General features: G+C 45.0%; 1 long non-coding RNA gene across 1 annotated transcript; it reads right to left on the reverse strand.

Annotated features, from left to right (window-relative positions):
* Positions 1 to 5,841: 5,841 nt before the first annotated feature.
* Positions 5,842 to 8,227, reverse strand: LOC135371391 (uncharacterized). Its single transcript, XR_010415583.1, has 4 exons — positions 8,152 to 8,227; positions 6,336 to 6,440; positions 6,056 to 6,228; positions 5,842 to 5,924 (listed from the first exon to the last, which is right to left on the reverse strand). It is a non-coding gene; the product is annotated as an uncharacterized LOC135371391 (long non-coding RNA).
* Between the last annotated feature and the right edge of the window lie 5,827 nt (positions 8,228 to 14,054).

The raw sequence follows: 14,054 nt of genomic DNA on the forward strand, positions 1-14,054 counted from the left end.
TTTCTTCTGTTCTTCCTTCCTTTTTATTTCTATACCAGTTCTGCATACATCATAGGATCAAGCCAGAGTGTTTGATTCTTCAGCTTTAGTTTTGTGTTTTTCATTTTTCTTTTCTTTTTCTTTCCTTCTTTTTGTTTTCTTTTGCTTTCTTCTTTTCTTTGCCTTTTTTGTCTTCCCCCTTTCACTTTGTTTTTGAAATAACAAGCCGACATCCCCCCCCCCCCGCAGCCAGAGTACTTACTTCGCGGTGCGCCCTTGCCCCCCCCCCCCCCCCCGGGAAAATGAAAACTCTCCGCCTCTGCTTGTGTAGTCTCCAATGGGCCTTTTTCAGGTGGACGCGCTACGCATGCGCGAGCTGCGCCGCGCCGCCGCCATCATCTTTGGTGGCTCTCGGCGGTCAGCACAGCACGCGAACCAAGCAGCACTTGGTTCACGTATTTCGTGCGAAAAATGCCTCAACGATGCGTTGCCGTTGGTTGCACAAGTGCATATAGTTCTTAGGTTTAGGTGCCTAATTTTAGCCTTCTTATCTTCAGCTTGATGGGTTGTTTTTGCTCGTCAACCACATAAAAGCCATTCTTGTACCGCTGAAAGGGCACACACCCTACCCATTTTTTTTTGTACAGGAACCCTAGATGTTGAATGTGCCTGGTACGACTGCTGCCTTGTAAAAGTATACTAGACCTTCATGGGCCTCGTTCCACATTTCTTTGCCGTTATCTTAAGAACATGCGCCGTGTGTAATCCGCTTGCCCATAAACACATTCCTCATGCTAACCCACTTTTTCACGTCCAAAAAGCGGTCCAAGAGCCTGGGTTGTTCACCCTAGCCCGTTGGACAACTTGATAGGTTTTTCTGCTCTAACACATAATTACTGTTTATGTTTATTATGTTTATTATGTTTTCACCCCTAATCCCCAACACTTTGTCAAATAATAACTGATGTCAAATAATAAACATTTTATAAATCAATCAAATAAATCTATGACATTTTTGGATGATTTATTCGCGTAGAATGTGGACAACACACTGAACTCCCTTTGAACTCCCACCGAACAAAATTATTTCGAGCAAACAGTGTCGATCAACCGGCTTTCAGTCAAAAGGCTTTCGACCAAGTGGAGTTCGATCAGACGTATCCAATCACAAGGCGTTCGACGAAATCTACAGACACCCCGCGGCGCGCGAGCCACCAACCGTGTTTCCGACTCCTCCCGCTAGAGGCGCTTTTCCGCTCTGAAAAAGGTCCATTGAGAAGTGAGAAACAGAATCTGTGTTACCACGGTAATCCCGAGAAGTGCAAAGAAATATGCAGGAGCAATAAACAACCTGGCCATAAGTGACAGTTATACTTTTAATGGTAGTCTAATGCTTCTTATCGTTGGCAGTATTATAGCATGAGAGAGATATAACACGTCAAATAATTTCAGGTAACGTTTCATAACTCACTAATGGTACAGTTACACGTCGTTATCATAGTAAGTGATACATCTGTCTGGGATTGTCCACGATTTGTCATTCCCACGAAAGATTCTTCTGCCTTGATACAGCAAAACAAATTTTGATGCCTGTCATTGATCCATTTTTTTAGCACCACTGTTTTCGAAACAGCTTTCAAGACTGTAAGTTCAGAGGTCCTTGGCAGAGCATTACCTCTTGTCTATGTATTATAATAATGCATCGGTGCAATAAGTTACGCAAATGTGAATAAATCTTTGTGTTGACTGAGTGTTGTTCATTCAAGAGCCATTGCACAAGTCCACATCCAACTCTTCATGCACAGATATTTATTATTTGCTATGCACAGACAGTTATCAGCGTGCCCCACACTGGCAATGTCTCTTGGGATCTGAAACGGGGACTCGAAAAAAAAAAAAGCAGCTTCGTAAGTACTTCAATTGCAATGGAAATCTAGAATTGTGTGTTCCTTACATTTCTGGGCGGTTTCATGAACTTCGGGTAATTAACATGGGGTAGACGAGTTGCACCTTCACTTACCTTTTCCAAACGCACAATCAATAGTTTACCGAGAAACTCAAACTTGGGGGGTGTTGCAAAAAAAATTGGGGCTGCGGTTACATTTTAACAGTGGCACACAGGAAAAAAAACTCGGGGTGTTGGGGGGGGGGGGAGATTTGGATCGATCTCTGTGCACAAGCAAGTGTATAATTTTGGAAGGGTTAGTGCATCCTGAAATGACCCTCATGCCTGAGACCCCACTACTCGAATAATGCATATCCCTTTTACAGTAAGAGGCCTCTAACTATCTACGGTATATCCTATCAAAGCTCACAGGACAGCAAATTTGGCCAATGATTATGTGACAGTGCCTCGTACAACATGCAGCTTTTCTGCTGAATTGACACTACATCTCTGGTAGCCCCTTTAATGTCTGCAGGTAGGTGCATCATTTTACATTTAACCAGGAGTAATGTGTAGCATTGCAAAAACCTAAACAAGGGCTTAATCTCAACGCTGCACCAGAATCATACATCATCTCACAATAAAGTTGTTGTTGTCAGCCTCTGCACAAACATTTGGGTAGACCCGAAAAGGACATTTTTTTTCTTTGTTTTTCGTTTCCTTCTTTCAAGTTATTTTGTCTTGGCATGTAGCTGTGAGGTGTCAGTAGAAGCCATGAAGTCATTCTCTTTACTTCTTGAACTTCGATGAAGAAAGCACTGTTCTGGAAGATCCTAATTTGTCAGAGGCGTCGTTAAAAGCCTTAATGTTAAAGCGAGGTCTCTCAGCAAAATTGTCGTGCACACACGTACATTGTTTGATGCCGTTTTATGGATGGATGGGACTTGGGTTAGCAGCACCTGGTCCTTCTATAACAAAGAACGTCAAAAGTGCACCTCAAGTTAGCTACGACAGCCGCAAAAACCGCCGCCCTACAGCACACAAACAGTTCACAAACCGCGAGATAAAAGGAAACTGGGAAGTGGTTTATGGCGCTTATATTACGGACAGAGCTACTGCGTGTATATAGTGCCTGTTTCTAACACCAGCACACAAACAGCGTCAGTTCATAGTTTGCGAATTCTTCTGTGTCTAAAAATTGTAGACACATTATATGTATTTAAGTAATATACCTACCACTTGCGCTTGACCCTGTCGAGCTGCCTGCAGCTGTAACACACATGAAAACCAATCATGTCTACTACATTCCAGAAAAGGATACGAAAGTCACAGGTTCAGTAACAGTGAAAGTTGCACGATAACGCGTCCGACAACGGGAAAAGCCAATCACGTTCATATGAATGACATCATGTTCTTTTACTTGTTTATTGTATTGTATTTATCTATTTATTAATCATAGGTTAGGGGATACATTATGTTGTACCGATTTCGTCTTTTGCTGCTAAGTTACTGACGCGCAAGAGTGACAGATCCGATTGGGAAACTACATAGACATTGTGACTTACTGTCGAAGTTGTTCGCTCCCCTTGTTCGTGGAACACTGCCGGAACAGCGTGAAGTTTCAGGTCTTTCGTTTTTTTGTGTCCATCCAAGTTGCACTTGCATGATGTTCTCATCCAGGTACACATTATCGGTGAAATGCGAGGAGCATACACGGACAGCATGAACACTCCTTGCTTCATCTGCATACCCACTAGTGATGTAGCTGTTTCCAAGTTTCGCTTCGTCTGGGGTCTGGCTGTAGCTGTACCCTAGGCGTGCGAAATCAAACATCGAGGTTTTCGAAGGAAGTTTTCCTGGAGCCAGGAACGCTGCGTCGGTTTCCATACGACATCTCCCGCGAAGAATGCAAGCGTAGAGATTCAGCCGATTCACAAAGAGTATCCGCGTCATTAGAAAGTGTCACATGTGAATACGGGCGACGTGCATGAAAAAACAAACCAGCCCCAGACTTGGCGGCAGACGACAGCGTCCTTCACCGCGGATTAGCCAGATTCCAACTTGCGTCACCCGATGTTGTTGTCGCTGGCGCTTTCGAGGATAAAAAACGAGACCGGATATTTTAAATTCGATTCCTCATCACCTGAACAGTTTTGGAAGGAGAAAATGTGGCAAATAGTCGTGGTAGTGTACCGAACACATTGGTATTGAATTCGTAACCATGTTTCCGGATGCGACAGTCCCTTTAAGCGCATATGCTCTAACGACAACGATTTTCTTGAACGTGCTAGAGGAATGTCAGTTGACTTAAAGAAGCGCAATTATTCGCCCAAACTTATGGAGAAAGCGCGATGATATCGCTTTCGTCACCGTCTACAAAAAAAACATTGAACAACGCTAGATCCATTTTTTAAAGTCATCTGAACATACTGTATAGCGATGAAAAACTTTATGAAAAATGATGAAAAATATATTTTTGTAACTTCTCCAGTTGTAACTTTCCGCAGATCTCGCAGTACGCGCAACATCCTCACCTCCTCGCGCTTAACGCGGCAGCAACACAGTTGCTCTCCTTGCAATAAAACACGCTGTCAAACATGTCATTTCATAAACCCATGTACATATATCTCTAGTAACGCTTATTCACTTACATTCGAGATCCGACACTCTCTACACTGCAATTCGTTAAATTTATGCTATTTGGTTATGTGCGAAAAATGGAACGTCCAATATATCGGTGAAACATCAAACTCCACGCGAGAAAGATTTTATGGCCACCAACCCGGCATAGTCAATAATCGCCCCGCCCCTGTCTCACTTTAATGCATCGGGACATGACTTTAATACCCATCTATAAATTGTACTCCTTGAATCTCGATATACAAATGACATAAAACGAAAAAAAATCGCTGATCTCTAAATTTTGCTCGTATCAGCCACATGGGTTAAACATATACGCTGGCCGGTTGCAGTTGTTCAACTTTTAATTATGCTTCAAGCGGGTCGTCCTTCCGTTTCCAAGAAGTGTGGATGGATGTTGGGGGTGGATGTGTTTCTATGCCGGGGGGGGGGGGGGGGGGGGAAGGGTCTTGCAGCGCGGCCGGCTTGGGACCGCAGAGCGACCTTGAGCCTTCCCCGAAACTCCCGGGTGCAGGGAGCATCGGAAGGGTCGCCTTGCGTTTTTCGGCTGTCCGCGCTGTGAACTATCCTTGTTATGCGTCTGTGACGCATGGCCCTGAGTTGTGGTTTTTGGTCGTGTCCGCTGTGGTTCGCTTTTTAATTATTTTACTTATTGTCTTTGCATCTCCCTCAGCAATATAAGCGTATTCCATTGTGTTTTTGCTTTTCTATTTCCCTTTCTCCCTCCCTTCCTACTGGTATATATATACGTCTTGTTGTACGGCTACTCTTTAACCTGACCAAGTGCAGGCTCTGCACGAAAGCCTTGTTCATCTTAATTGTAATAAAGTGTTCCTATCGGGCTAGATGTCAGCTACGATCATTTTTAGTGCGAAACGTGCACGTCATTCGTGTGGAACCCGTCGATATGCAAGACCGAGAAATGACGGATTTCATATCTGTTCAATGGCTTACCGCAAAGAGCACGAGGCTAGTTCTCCATCTGGTAAACGGCCACCATGGAGTCGGTAGTACTTACCAAAACCAGCATACCAATGCGCTGCTCCCAAATCCTTGCTTACCTTTTTGCATAGCGAGAGCTTCTGTGGGGCGAATTTTTACGTTTTCACTAGATTGACCCCAGCAATGGGTTAGGGTGCTGTGATATGCACCCGGTACTCAGCGGGAGGGGTTTGGCAATGTAAGTGGTGGGAAAAGCGCTGCCAGCGGGCGTACCCTCCAGAGAAACTACGTATTCTACGTAACGAGAAAGCACAATTAAACTCAATTCAGTGCAAGCCTTTATGTCAACATCAGGAAGGACGGCATTAGAAGAAAGCAGTCGAGCCTCCGATGATCACGGCCAGATTTTAACTGGAACTTTGATGCAGAATAGGTCTTCCCCGTCTTCAGTAGCCCTTACTGTGAGTACGGTATTCATCTGAAAAAGAACTCCGCCAATTAATAGCGCTACATCTTTGTTTTATCTTCAGTCACATAGCGAGCATCTGGTCAGCACGTCTCACCAATGAGTGCATACAGCCTCATACGAAGAAAATCAGTTTGACTTACGATGGGGGTGTACGAAGGCACGGGAATATGGTAAAGTCCAGAAATCTTTTGTCCTTTCTTTACGGGACACTGAACAATGGTCTTGCACACGTCAGTCTTCGCACCCGGGACCGCAAAATTAGCTCCGCGAACATCGACTTGAGTGTCTAATTTTATCTTGCCAGTGTCCCGATCTATTGCACCAAGGTATGAGAGCCGTTATTAGACACAATGCATATTACCATGCACAGTTCACGTTGTAAGCACGGGTATGATACATCAAAAGAGGCGAGTAACTCACGTGACATTATTTCAAAGTATGACTCGATTACAGTACCCCTCTTTGCGTTGCAAGTGATTGCTGTACAGTTGTCCGCTGTCAAGACCTCGGCTGTAGCGGCATTCGCTGGTTGCATGACGAGAAGGAAGGAGGCAGCGGAAGAAAAGAGAAATAAACCGATGTAACTTCGGATGGGTTAATAAGTTTGCGAGATTTTGCTCCGCATTTTGCCTTTTGTGTTCCTTTTAAGAATGTGTGTAAAAAACGAAAAGAAGAGAAGCAGTTCAATTCGACAGCAGGCTAATTCTGATACTTTCTTGATGCACATGAAACAATAAAAGATACACACATTCCCCCCTTACCGTATTCGCTGCATTCGCCTCCCCTACTGCATATGCAAACGCGTGCGCTAATGTTTTAACTGCATCCTCTACGTGCATCATCTTTCAATTTTTTTTCTTCTTTCTTTGCTGGGAATAGCAAGCCGCCGTAGCGCAGGCTAACCTTTCCCTCCTTTTTTATAATAAACATATCCCTTTCTACGTGCGCACGTACAGAATTCTATTTTGATAATGCTGATAGATTTATACAATTTGTATACAACTGCACCATTCATATACAATGCAATAACGCTGTTTTATTAGACAATGCGTCTGCATTTACCATGATATGAACCGATAAACTCAGCGTGTGACTATTTGACATATACGTATCAGTGAGACAATACTGCCAAATACGTTGTAACCGCATTCTGATGTAGCAAGAATAACAACATTCGAAACAGCTAAAGAAGTGCGAAGTTTTCAAGAATGCGTATACGAAGACTAAGAGAAAAACGACCTACGTAGCACACGGCAAGGGCGACGCCAGGTAGAACTGCGAAAGCTGGTTATCTATATTTGTTTTACAATAACCAACGCCTGCGCATATTAATCACGGATTATATTACTCAAGGCACATATATTCAAGGATCAGACGGGGCGAGCCCCGGAGCGTTGACGTACTTCGAATTTCCAGGCGCCAGGACGGCATACGAAATGCTGCTGGAATCGTAACACAGATTAAGGAAGCAAGAATGAGCGTCTATTGTAGGTGTACTGCCTTCGGTACATGTGTAATTTTTAGGCGATAAATGTGTTTTGGAGACAGGGAGAGGGGGTTTCGCTACTCATGATCAGCACCACAAGTCAAGAAGCATGAGAAATACTTACCGGAGAAATAAACAAAATGAAGACGAACGGGAAGGGGCTGTATGACACCAATTCTACGGGCGTCCTCGCAGCACGTAAGAAATCAATATATCTGCAGGTCACGACATATCCAGAGACATAGTAACAGTGCTGGAAATTTGGTCAACTGACACGAGGGACGCTGCTTTGTCGACGCCTGTGACTTGTGCGTAGAGGCGGTCTGCTAGACCGTGTTTCTTCCTGCACGCTGCTGGCTGCACCTTTGTTTTATGGCATCCACGTCAAAAACGTGAAAGCCGTGTTGAGGAAATCAGATAGGGTGCTTTTGTTTAATGGGAGGGTAGCCCTAGAGATAGTAACAGAATTCGTTGGGCGATGAATTAAATCTCTCCTCTCTCTCTTTCGCTACATCTAACCAACCTACCAAAACAATATCTAGTGTGTTGCGTAAGATGGAACAAGAACGTGTGTACCTTTGGCAACTGAGGAAGTTATACGGGTTGCTGCCAAGATAGTACCATTGAGGGAAAAGCGTAATTCTAGCATTCCGTTAGCAACTGCTAGCATTATACACATTTTAATCGATCCTTCTTTAAGTGACATTCTCCAACTCTCAGGAACACATTCAACGAAACGGAAGAGCTTACCACAATAGCTGAAAGGAACAGGTCCCTTAGTCGCTACTGCGGCGCCGACGTAGGCGAAAAGAACGATAGAAGTGAGTATCATTCTGGTCGTGGTCTAAAACTGGGAAAGACGCCTTATTGTACGCGAGCTACGAATTGCATTTCTGTCGCTTCCCTGTGCACATGTTTACTTTACTTGCAGAAGAGAAGCCCTCCACCTCCTGTCTGCCTGAATAGATGGTGATACCTTCTGTTTGCCTTCTCCACATTGAGTGTAATCAGGGTGTGTGAAGGCGGAAAACGTCGTATATGCTGTTGAAACAGCGATCATGCGTTCTAGTGCTTCCGATTTGGTGAATCCTCACGGCTAAGGTGTCATCGCGGCATGGCCATAGAAAATTGGAAGCCGAAAAACTGTAGCAGTTTATGTCTCGACAAAAGTCGACACAAGACATTCGCATCGGTCCCGGAGAACAGTGATATCTCAAGTGACGTTGGCACTAAGTCCAAATGAGTGGCGACGTGGTAGAGCAACCACATGGCGACGGACAGGGTGAATGCTGAAGTTAGGTAGAAATTAACGGACCTTACCATCCTCCACTCTCATGTTTTCCCTGAGCAGCATGCAATCAGTTTTAACTTGTCTACCCATATTGCCCCCATTTACGCGCACACTGTAATAGAAAAGAGAGCTATGTCTTAACTGAACTTTCTTAAAAAGACAACTATGTCAAATAGCGCAAACCATGATTCTATGCATTATCTTGAACACTGAAAAACAACTTGTTCGAAACACAACAGTTGGTTTCAACGGTCGTGCGACAGCGGTGAGAGATACACGTCCGCGTGAGTGCATTCTATGGGAATTCTCCGCATGCACAATGCGAGAAGAAAAGACATCAAGTCAAAGTGACACAAACAGACTGAGGTAAGAAGAGGTGGTTTCGTAGTTTCCTGGAGTTTCTGCTGTCAGCTGTAGCTGGCAGGCTGGACGATGAGAACTTGGTTGTGGCGATCGCGGCTCAAGGAATAACTCAACGACGATATTCCGTTACACTTAAGGGCTCATTACTTCACACTGCGTAAGGAGTTACAAAGAAAGCTTTGGGTGTCCTTATTTGGGTGTCCTTATATATCAGATTCGTGACGGCCAGTCATTTAGTTCTGATAACGCGATGTTTTAGTGACTAAGAAAAAGCACTACCCTGATGATGTTGTAATGTTTCAGGTTCTATCTCTAAAGCCTTTTCAGCTGGTTTCTTTCTTTTTCGTTGTCAACTAAATTACTCGCTAAAATATGATAATCGAATACACGTTACTCATTCCCCCTTCATCTGCAAACAAACAAAGCAACTTTATTATAAGATGATGTCGTAGGAACTGATGAGTTTCATCGCCAAGGGCGGTAATTTCTCTTCATCTGCACTTGCTGTCTGCCTTCCGTATTTGACGAAGACACCTGGGATGTCCAAGCATATGGTACAACGTGGTGACAACATCGCAATGTTGCATACATATGCCATCATGCTTCCGTGTCATAAATGCGGGTCACAGAGCAGTGTATGGAGCGTATTTCGTATTCGTATGGGGAAGCGTATTTCCTTTAATAGGCTAAGCCCTAGATTAGGTTGGGACTCGAATGTACTATGGAAACATAGGGTGTCTTTTTTTAGGTCCCAGATTTGTTGATTTAGATTTGTTTTATTAAAATCTATGAGATCCCGATCTATTCTGTTTGGGCGTCAACATACCTGGCCTTCGGGACATCTCTCCTAGCCGGTCGCATCAGCGTTCGATGACTGATTAACTCAAATCTGATAATTAACTGAGTAAGTAAGGAGCTTTAACAAAAACTGAGATGGCAGGATTAAGAACCGTCATAGTCGAAAGCTATTCCAGATATATGTGAGCGATTTCGAAATATCTCTGTGCTTCAAATATGAGCAGTTTTTGTTTGCTATGCAAATGAGCCGAAACCGAAAACGGGCGACTCAAGAGCGCGTCATCTGTGCCGACGGAGGCTTATCTGGGCGAGATCTTTCTTCGAGATCGAGCGGTTTATCTGGCACCTCAGGTCAGCAACTACTCCAATAACCTCCATCGCTCCAAATCATGTGGCCCTGTGAAGTGGAATGAGCGCTGTGCTCCCTGCGTTCCCTGTCGCCGCGATGTTGCTTTTGGCTGACTTGCAAATCAAAATGTGCGGATGGATATTTTAACGTACGTGCGTGTTTCAGTATTTGTTAGACGTGGAATGGCTTTCAACGAGGACAGTCTTTGATTCTTCTATCTCGCTCTTGCCCGATATCTCCTAATTAAACAGTCCATTAACGAATTTTATATAATTAGTCATCTTGTAGTTGCATACCTTCTTCGCGAGGATGTCCGCCTCGCGGCCGTATAGCCCAATTGCAAAAATGGCATGTGTCATGCTCTTATAGATCTTTAATAAAAAATCTGTGGCACCTAAAAAAAGACACCCCGCATAAAATCGATTCACAAAATGATCCAGGGGAATCCCTGTTATTAAGCATGATGATACCATGGTAACCGAGGCTAATGATAAGTGTTGTGTTTTAAATGATTACTTCCAATCAGTGCTTTCTAGTGCTCATATTACATCTTACGAAGAGTTTCAGTCACACTTACCCTACCCCATGCCTTGAGTTACATTGTCGAAGTGATATATCATTAACCAACTCTTTAACCTGAATGTTAAAAAGAGCAGTGTCCCTGAGAGAATCTCTCCTGTAGTGTTGAGGGCGTGTGCTGTTGCGATTGCAGATTATATGTTTATACTATTTGGTCGATCACTTGAATTGTGCAAGCCCGTTGGAATGGAAGTTTGCTCATGTTGTCCGTATATATAAAGGCGATAAAAAAATAGTAGTGTAGAGAACTGTAGACCGGTCTCACTAATAAGCTTTCCCTGGAATATTCTGGAACAAATTATCTAGTCCAATATTGTGAATCACCTGTCTCAGAACTCCGTCTTAACGTCATTTCAGTGTGGTTTTTGTAGAAGTTTCTCGTGAACTACGCAACCCATTTGTTTCTCTCACGGCTTGGCGTTGAATTTCGACAGTCTTATTTAATTGATTGCGTATTTCTTGACAAGAGGGAAGGTTTCGGTACCATAAATCACAGTTTCTGTCAGTAGTATAGATATAAGCGGTATAATAACCGTTACGTACAACGACATCCTTTTTCTAATCCAATTCTAAGCCATAATCCAGTTATAATCCAACACAATCCAGTTCTAAGCCAACACAAGCCAAATCCAAAGCCATCTGATTGGCCGCCATTAGCTGCGCCCACTTCACGTTGATTGGCCCCTGCTAAGCCTACTGATCTTTGATTGGCTGACCGTAGCTCCGTTCCTTTATGCTAATTAATTGGCTTGGCTCCACCCAGTTCGTGCTGAATGGCCTGTGCTAAGCCTACTGATCATTGATTGGTTGACTGTAGCTCCGCCTCTTTACGCTAATTACTCGGCTCTTCACGCTGATTGGTGCACGCTGAGCACGCCCCCCGTTATGCTAACTGGCTCCGCTGATTGGTCCATTGTAGGCCTACTGATCACTCTCCCAGCCCTCTGATTGGTCGCCGCCACCGATTGGCCCGCTGAACATAGCCTTCGTTAGCGCCCGCCAGAGGGCAGCGGCCCTGCTGCGGCTTTATCTCAGATGTTCAAACTTACCTTGTGGTGTGCGCCCACTTCATGCTGATTGGTCTGATTCAGACGTCTAAGCCTACTGATCACCCTTCCAATGTTAGCCTGCCGATTGGCCCGTTCTAAGCCCACTGACACTGGATGGTGCAACCCTTTACTGGCTCTACCCACTTCACGCTCATTGGCCCATTCTAAGCCTACCAATGGCTGGCCCTGATTGGTCCACGCTAAGCCTACTGAACGGTGGTTGGCTTACCTGAATTTGTCACTCCTAAGCCAGGCAGCAGCTTCAGACAAGACACACGACAATTGTTGATTTCAACCTTTATTTGGTACAACAGCCTCCCGGTCCAGCTGCATCAGAGAGATCATTGGTCCATAATTCTATGTGGACATCTCTGACGCTCACTCAGCTCCCTCGGTAGATTCCAACTGTTATTGGTTCATCTGACTGCGCGTGGCCACTCAGCCAGCTCCTTATTGGTTCTATTGGTCACAGCTCTCTCATAGGCTCCAACCCCGATTGGTCCATCTAACAGCAAGTGGTCACTCACCCACTGCTATTGATCCATCGAACTGCAAGCCACTCATTGGTTACTCACACTCATCTCTAGACGAGATAAATTTAACTGTGGGATATTGTAACTTTTACCATAGGATAACTTTAGCGGGGGTTGGTAGGCTCCAACTGCTATTGGCCCATGCTAACCGCATGCCTCCACCCTGCTGCTCATTGGTTCACAACGCGCGTGCTCTGACGGTGCCGAAGAAGGTTCCCTACACATTTAATAGAAATTATGCTATTGGTCCAGCTGCGTCATAGGGCACGGCTTGGTTCTGCTGTGACTGGCCCTGATTGGTCCATGCTACTTACTTCGTGGCGCAACTCTTTAATGGCTCCACCCACTTCGCATCGATTGGTCCATTTTAAGCCTACTGACTTCTAAGCCAGTCCACGCTAAGCCTACTGATCACTCCACCAGCGCTCTGATTGGCCGCTACCAATTGGCCCTCATTCTAAGTCCACTGACACCAGATGGCACAACTCTTCACCAGCTCTGCCTACTTCATGCTGATTGGTCCATTCTAAGCCTACTGACTTCTAAGCCGAACCACGCTAAGCCTACTGATTGTCCCTTCACACCAAAGCCTACCGATGTCTGGCCCTGATTGGTCCACGTTAAGCCTACTGAACAGCGATTGGCTAGCCTGTCGCTCCTAAACCACAATGCAGCAGCTTCAGACAAGACACAAGACAATTGTTGATTTCACCCTTTGTTTGGTACAACAGCCTCTGGGTTGGTTCAGCTGCATCAGAGAGATCCCGGTCATCTCTTGCGCTCATTGGTCACTCAGCTCCCTCGATAGACACCATATGGCTCATCTAACTGCAAGTGCTCATTGGCCCATCTGACTCCAAGCCTCTCATTGGTCACTTATGTCTAGAGCTCCCTACCAGGCTCCAACTGCTATCGACCCATGCCTCCATCCGTGGCCGCTCAATGGTTCACAATGAAACTTTTTCACATGCTCTGCCCTACACAGGCAAGAGATGGCGCCGCTTGTCTTTGCAAAGATGGACAGCTGCCATTGCATTGGTGACTCATTTCTATCCAACTGGGTCATAGTTCTAGAGAGCCAGCGTTCTGAACAGCTTACATGCCGCCGCCTGTTCACATAGACGCAGTTGGAAATGGGGAAAAAAATTTTTTCAGGGTACACATCTCAAAACACGCTCTACACAAGTAAAGTTGGCTTCCCCCGGTTGCATGTCTGCGTTAGGTGAAGCCCGTCCCATCTGGCTGCTCACTGGTTCACAATGAAACTTTTTCACATGCTCTGCCCTACACATACAAGAGATGGCGTCGCTTGTCTTTGCAAAGATGGACAGCTGCCATTGCATTCGTTAAGCCTGCTGACTTCTAAGCCGAACCACGCTAAGCCTACTGATTGTCCCTTCACACTAAAGCCTACCGATGTCTGGCCCTGATTGGTCCACGTTAAGCCTACTGAACAGTGATTGGCTAGCCTGTCGCTCCTAAACCACAATGCAGCAGCTCCAGACAAGACACACAACAATTGTTGATTTCAACCTTCATTTGGTACAACAGCCTGCTGGTCCAGCTGTGGGTTGGATCAGCTGCATCAGAGAGATCCCGGTCATCTCTTGCGCTCATTGGTCACTCAGCTCCCTCGATAGACACCATATGGCTCATCTAACTGCAAGTGCTCATTGGCCCATCTGACTACA

Source organism: Ornithodoros turicata, unplaced genomic scaffold, assembly GCF_037126465.1.
Source record: "Ornithodoros turicata isolate Travis unplaced genomic scaffold, ASM3712646v1 Chromosome11, whole genome shotgun sequence".
NCBI lineage: Eukaryota > Metazoa > Arthropoda > Arachnida > Ixodida > Argasidae > Ornithodoros > Ornithodoros turicata.